General features: G+C 33.6%; 1 pseudogene; it reads left to right on the forward strand.

Moving 5' to 3' along the window:
• Positions 1-7,044: 7,044 nt before the first annotated feature.
• Positions 7,045-7,593, forward strand: LOC109456115 (translationally-controlled tumor protein; annotated as a pseudogene).
• Positions 7,594-8,000: the final 407 nt, after the last annotated feature.

The raw sequence follows: 8,000 nt of genomic DNA on the forward strand, positions 1-8,000 counted from the left end.
TTTCAAAAAAATGATTTCAATAACCAATTATTGGTCCCAAAGCAGCCAAAGCATGTCGTCCCAAAATTACTAAGGTGCGGTATGCATCACCCTGGGGGAGAGAGTCTTTCTCGGTGAAACTGCCCCATGAGCTGAGCAGTAAGACCTAGATCTTATCGCTCTAATGGGCCTCTCTCACAATAAGGTAAGAGGGAGTAGCAGGGGCAAGCAGCAACTTCCCACAAGAGGAAGGAGGGGCAAGGCTCCTTTTTATTATTTCTTATCACAGCTCATTGGGGTCTCAACGGGTCCATCTGGCTTGAGTTGTCCCTCCCGCAAGGAATCTTACTCGTCGTTGACCGCAGACCTTTCTCTTGAAGACCAGATGGAGAGACTCAGGATATTATAAACTCAATCCCAGAAAGGCACAGTCCCACAACTTCTTCTTTCCTTAGGGAAAGGTTGGGGGGGACAAACGGCTAGGCTGCTGTGTGACAAGACATAATTATATTTATGCTTAAGAAGTTAATATTAATCTTATTTTTAAGACCTTTAACATTTTAGGAAAGAAAACTCATTGTTAAAATTTTGAAGAATAAAAATTTAGTCTGGTGTTCTATCATCAGAAACTGATGTTTTAAAAAGTACAGTAAAGAGCAAATAATTCCAATAGATACCCAGGCAGTCTGTAAGAGTTTAATAGTTCTTGGTACACACAGTTATCTCTCCAAGCAACAACACAGAGGGAAAAAAATATATAACAAAGAATACACATATTCTTTGGGGACAGCTGGTCTTTCACTTCAGTGACATGCATTTCCAGTGGTCTTCAATCTCTAAACTCATGGGAAACTTCCAAACAGAAAAGAAATAAAACTACATTATAAGATGTTCTTCCAGATGTGACTTCTAGTGCATTTGGGAGATAAAGTTTTGGTTGTGATTCAGGGAATTTTGTCACTTTGATAATGTTGAAAGGGGAAAATGGGAAAACGTTCCAGTAAAACTATGACTGAATTTTATTTTTCAATAATGACTAAAATCTTTCATATTTTGTAACTAAAATGTATTCACAAAGGAAAGTTTACCATTCACTTTTATAATGGGATGTTCAATTTATTTTTCATGGTCAAAAGATCAAAGAAATAATGATATAAAAAGGGAAACCTACTTTTTGTCTTGGATAGTCAAACACTTTTTTTTTTTTACTTTTTTTTTTCCCCATGTGAGCACACCATTAGGAAAAGGACAGAAACTCAGTAAAGCATTTTTGGGAGAATAATTCATTTATGACGATCTCAGAAGCACACCAGTTTTAGTTAGGTTTTAAATATGGCTCTATTTTTTTGTGTGTTGTTTTGTTTGTTTGTTTGTTTGTTTTGTTTTTTTTGTTTTTTCATAGATGATTAAAATACCAGGAGCTAGTGGTAGAAAGCACCAAAAGTTTAGGTCAGTTTTAACGTTAAGTTATGTTTATTTTGGTCCAATTTTACAAAGCTTTTACTGTTTATAATTGTAAATAACACCAATCAAATAAGTTGTTTCAGCTCTTACAATATTACATATTTATTTTAACTTATAATGGGATAACGTATGTCCATCTCAATATAACAATGTTACATAATGACATAATTATTATTTAGCATGTGTCACTTACTAACTTCAACTTTCTTTCATATAGAGAAGTTGTGTTCCCATGATATACCAAGAGAAAGTACACCAGGACAGTCCTCACTAAGGGACCAGCAGAGACTTCTTTTCCTTAATGCCTAAGGCCATTTTCAGCCATCAGTTTATTGATTGATCAGCACTTTCAACACCTTGGAATTGCCCTTCTCTGTGAAAGAGTATCTTTGTGTGTGTGTGTGTGTGTGTGTGTGACATTTGTTTTTCTCCTACTTTTTTCAGCTATTTTCCCGACCCCTTCTAAAGTTCATTCTCTTCAATCAAGCTAAGAATTGTTCAAGTTTCTCAAATCTGTTATAGATCAGTGATCTCAAAGTATGGTCTCCAGAACAGTAGCATTAGCATCAACTTGGAACTTGTTAGAAAAACAGATTCTGGGGTACCATCCCAGACATAAGGAATTACAAACTCGGAGAGGTGTCCAGAAATCTGTGTTCGAACAAGTGATCGAAATTATTTCAATACACAGTAACGTTTGAGAACCATTCTTTTCCATTATTGTCTCTCCTTACTCTGTATTCTCATCTCAAATCTACTCAGAAATCAATGGTCTTTCCTTTCAAGCAGGAGTCAACCAACCTTTTTCTGTAAAAGCTGAGTTATCTTTCATGCTTTGTGGATCATATTATCTCTATCATAACTGCTCAACTCTATGTACACAATAGAATGTAATGAAAAAGTGTGGCTGTATTCCAGTAAAACTTTATTTGGCTACATTGAAATTTGAATTTCATATAACTTTATGTGGCATGAGATACTATTCAACCATTTAAAAAATGTGAAAAACATACTTAGCTTGTGGGATGTACAGAAAAAGACAAAAGGTTGGCCATTTATAGGCCAGAGGCCATAGTTTGCCCATCTATATTTTAGATCCATGATACGTGTGATAATGAATTTCATGTGTCCACTTGGCCAGGTTATGGTACCCATTTGTTTAGTGAAACACTATTTAGATGCTGTTGTGAAGGTACTTTTTTAGATTTGATTAACATTTAAATCAGTAGACTTTGAGCAAAATTAATTACCCTCCATAGTGTGAGTGTACCTTGTTCAATCAGAACAACAATCAGTTGAAGACATTAAAAGATGGAGGTCCTTCAAAGAAGAAGGAGTTTGGCTTCCTGATTGCCTTCGAACTCAAGACTACAATATTTACTGCTTCTAGAATTTCTAGCTTATTGTATGAATTTTGGACTCACCAGCCTCCACAATTGCATGAATCAATTTTGAAAATTATCTATCTATCTATCTATCTATCTATCTATCTATCTATCTATCTATCTATCTGTCTATCTAATCTACCCATCATCATCATCTATCTCATATTGGTTCTGTTTCTCCAGATAACTTTGATGAAAGCACTGTGCATATGTGGTCCATGGATTAGCAGTGTGAGCCTCACCAAAGAGGTTGATAAAAATGCAGAGTCCTGGGCTCCACTCTGGACCTACTGACACAGAATTTACATTTTAACTAGTTTCATAGTGATTTGTGTGCACATTACAATTTCAGAAGGACTGAATTAGAATATGTCCTTAGTTTAAAAGTATTCCTTTATTAGCATGATTTTATTAGTTTAATAGCAATCTATCCTACTAGGTTCTGATTCCATGAACATAGAATTATATCTTCAATGACTATCATAGTGGCATCCTAGTAATAACACAGTATTGTGTCTCAGGCTTGAACTGTATTGTCTTAAATGACTAGCCTAGTTTCTGGCCTATAGTTATTGAAATCCCCAGCCCTGAATATTAAAGGCCAATATAAAGACAATCACAATTAATATTAGGTAGTATAGAGTGAGGCATCAATTTAAATTATATTGTTTTTGTTTTACAATAATTAATATTTCACATTCCTTAATTATGTTTCTATAAGAGGTTAACTTTTTATTTACTTGGACAATATTGGATTATTAAAATGACCAAAAATAAGATGCAAACGATGCTATCATTTAGAGGACCCACACATATTTTGCAATCCATATTTACAAATAACACATAAATAGCAGTAGCCATTTGTGTTTAATTGTTAATTTGAAGGTCAAAAGTTATTAACCATAAGGCATTTTCTTTATTTGTCTCCGTATTCCAATCTCCCCAAATAATTTTATAGAAGTAGAGATTAGTGCTATAGTTTTGCTTCATCTCAGTTTCTTGCTGTAACTCTTGTTTTTGTTTTTTTGTAATAATGAAGAAAATATTTCCCAGATTTTCTGTTCTTAGTGTAATAGTTACTTTAGGTTTTCAGGGTTCCAATAAGATAATGTATGCATTTGGGTCAACAGTTAACATTTTTTCTATAGTCTTCCCTTGTACCCTCAGACTTTTTTTCAGAAAAAAAAAAAAAAAAAATTATCTTTTCAGTAATAGTAAGACAAAAATATGTTCTTTTTCCTTTACATCATGCAACCTTATGTAACAATTTAATAAAAGATCCCAAAACAGATTACGTGATTTCTGGGCAATTTCTGGATAATATATGGCCTAATGTCATCATATATATTTCAAAAATCAGGCTTTTCAATCAAATACATAGTTACAACTCAGGAACGATACAATCAAATCACTTTGGTGCTTTGGACATTATGTTAAGATTCTTTTTTATCATGAACAAGAGTAAGACATAAAGAATTGATGTAATTAATTTTTTTTTAGATTAGCCCACCTTCCTCTAATTGGTATCATCATTTTGTCTAACAACACTAAAAAAAGAAAACTCAGTCAAAAGGAGCATTCTGTGGAGAGTGATCCATAATAAAATCTATTTTTCTGTCCCTACATTGAAAAAAAAAAACATAGTCATAGACGTTGAGATATTCGAGTCTGCTTAATTACTGGAACGCAGTAATAGAATAAGCACAGAAACCAGATTTAAAAAGCTCTTTAAAACTACACTCATTTTTCTTCATCATTTTTTAATGTAATACTAAGAAATATATTTCATTTTTAGAATGGTGAGTTACTGAAACTAAGGAAGTTAAAGTTCTCTTCTTGATAATGGAGTAGATGTCCTCTCTTTTCAGCAAAGTGAGTCAGTGTTGCAATTTGTCTACCTCCCACACTAACTATGAAAGACAGGTGGGTGGTTTAACAATTTCCAGTATGCCTTTTTCTCTCTTCTGTTTTCTGTTTGTCTGTTTGTTTGTTTGTCTCTATGATATGCTCAAGTATTTTTATAAAATGGTGCTATGAAAAAACATACTTTTGAAAAATTACTATGAAATGTAATGATGGTTTTGAAGCAAGTAAGGAAAAATACTTTCAAAAAATTTAAAAGTATGAAGGATTAAGGATATAAAGTAATAAGGGAAGGAAAAATCTAACAATACACACGCTTAAAGAGACAGAAACTAGTTGTTTTATTAAAATTACTCTTTAAGTTTATATAAAAGAAGGGAATAAATGGTTCTAACACCTTGCTCTTACTTAATACAGTAGGGAAAAAATGTAATAATAGAAAGAAGAGTTAATGCCCCCATGAAGACCACTCAAGGAATGAAAGACAGGACTGCTGAGTAACTAGGTGCCCCAGCCTCCATGGCAGCATCTACACACTCACTCTTACCCTACATTCCTTTGGAATCTTCCAGCAATAACCTGAGAAATTGCAAGAACCATCTCTTAAATTTCACTCTTAGTATTATTATTCTTGTTGGTAGATAAAATAAATATTTTGGCTTTTAATTTTTATTGATTATATGTATCTTCTTTATAATATTTTTTTCTTCAAACCCTTACACAAATACACAGCTCAATTCTTATTTTTATTTTTCTTTAAAATAGCTTTTTTTACTTTCTGACATAATAAAAAAGGTCAAAAGAAGTCCTAGAAATAAATTCTTATAAGAAATTAATAATGTGAATACCATGCATGTTAAGGAAGCCTGAATCTTAAATGCTTAAACTCATTATAAACATGATTTTCAAATGAAACTGATTACTTAATTACACATTTATAGATACTATTTTGGATGTTTTCAAGTTTCTACATGGTAAGAAAGGCTGGCAGTCACATATATGTCTCCTGCATCCTCTCACAACTGTAGACTTTTGCAGGACTGTCACAAGGCCAGTAAAGAGTGACCTCAGGGAAATGAAAGTGAGGATACTTCAAAATCTGTCCAAAGAATTGGTCTCACAACACTTGAATTGGCGTATATAGGGAGGCACATTACAAGTGCTTTGAAAAAAATAACTCCAGGGAAGAAGTGGCTATACATTTACAAAGAAAGCATTTTTTTATTATACACCAATACAGAAAATTAGTCCTTGAGTACAAACCTTGAATCATGATGCAGGTGAAATTTTTTCTTTTTTTCTTTTTTTTTTTTTCAGCTGTGAATCTCTGAAGCTTCCAAGTGAAAAATAAAGATTTTGTAAAAACGAAAATACACTTTATGATTCACTATAAGTAGCCAAACACAAGTTGTTTTTGTCTGTTTAGCTTTAATTTTCAGTATCATTTGTTTCATTTTCCCTACTTATTAAATGAAGAGAGGATGATTGCAAAGGTTCTCACTAAATAGGAAACATAACCAGTTCCATTTGTTTCTGAGTGTTATCTTCTCATTTCTAAAACTGGAAGTTTTAGTCTCATGGTTCAGTCTCATCTGATGACCTTATCTCATACTGCAGAGAGAAAATAGCTGCAAATGTTTAAGGACTAAAGACTATCGCGTTTACCAATCTATATTTTCTTTTTTCCATTTGGTCATTAAATATGATATTCAGCCTCCTATCCAAATCCTATCCTTTTCCAACGTGCTCTAGAATCCATTCTTTTTTACTTTCTCAAAGTCTTTGCATCAGAGGTATCCTCTTTCTAGTCTGAATCATAAATTTCTCCCTCTCTAGTGCATAATTATATCAGCATGAAAAATGTAACTCATTTATGGCACACAGGTTGCAAGGCTCTGCATCTAGTCTGGCTTATGGTTCTAAGCTTCCTGAATAATATATTAAATTTTCTAAATACTTTAGTTTATATAAATTATGTGTGTGATGATTCCTGTTATTTGCAAAGAAAACTAAAGAGGTATGTAACACATTTTAAAATTGGAGAGGCTATTCATCACACAGAATAAGTAAACAATTATGCGATATGGTAAAGAAAAAATGCTGCAGTATATTTAAAAGGTAAATATTGACAGCATTTTCTGAACATAAGAATAGATATAGCATCTAATGAATGGAGTGAAAAAATTAAATTATTGCAATTTGTCAAACTGTTTTTCTAATGTACTTGTTTTAAGAACTATTTTCCTTAGTAATTCAATGGTTTTCATGGTATATAAAATAATTTTCTTCTCTTTTTCTGCCTGCTCTCCCGTCCCCTGAAGCGCTGCTCCCACTGCATCGCCCCAACATAATCATCTACTGGGATCGGATCAGCCATGATGAAATGTTCTCCAACCTCTACAGGATCCGGGAGATGGAGTCCAGGCTGTGCCTGGAGGAGGAGGGGAAGATGGTCAGTAGGGCAGAAGGTAACGTTGATGACTCGCTCCATGGTGGACATACCTCCACTGAAGACCCTGAGGGCGAAGGTACTGAAAGAACAGTAGTCACTGATGTTGATACTGTCATGAACCATCGTTTACAGGAAACCAGCTTCACAAAAGAAGCCTACAAGAAGTTCATCAAAAATCACATGAAATCAATCAAAGGGAAACTTGAAGAACAGAGATCAAAAAAAGAGTAAAACCTTTTATGACAGGGGCTGCAAAACAAATCAAGCACATCCTTGCTAATTTCAAAAACTACCAGTTCTTTTTTTTTTTTTTTTTTAAAAAACTACCAGTTCTTTATTGGTGAAAACATCAATCTGGATGGCATGGTTGCTCTGCTGGACTACGGTGAGGATGGTGTGACCCCACATATGGTTTTCTTTAAGGATGGCTCACACATAGAACAATGTTAACAGATTTAGCAATTTGGACCTATCACCTGTCATCATCATAATTGGCTGCTGCTTTTCATCCACACACCAGGATTAGGACAAATTTGACTGATGTTATCTTGAGCTCTTGATTTATTTGGAGCAGAGGCATTGTTTTTAACAAAAACATATCTTGAGCTCTTGATTTATTTGGAGCAGAGGCATTGTTTTTAACAAAAACATGTCATGTAGATTGTCGAAAAATAAAATGCATGAAACTGAAAAAAAAAAAAATTCTTCACTTGCATGAAATTCTCATGCCAACCTGATAATATGCATGGCTTTGAATTCTTTACTAAGGGTAGTATATTCTCCTCCAGACATCCATGTTCTAAACTTCTAAACGATAGATCATGCCTAAGGATAAGAAGTTCTATCTTTTTATCAAC

This window comes from Rhinolophus sinicus, linkage group LG02 (genome assembly GCF_036562045.2).
Source record: "Rhinolophus sinicus isolate RSC01 linkage group LG02, ASM3656204v1, whole genome shotgun sequence".
Lineage (NCBI taxonomy): Eukaryota > Metazoa > Chordata > Mammalia > Chiroptera > Rhinolophidae > Rhinolophus > Rhinolophus sinicus.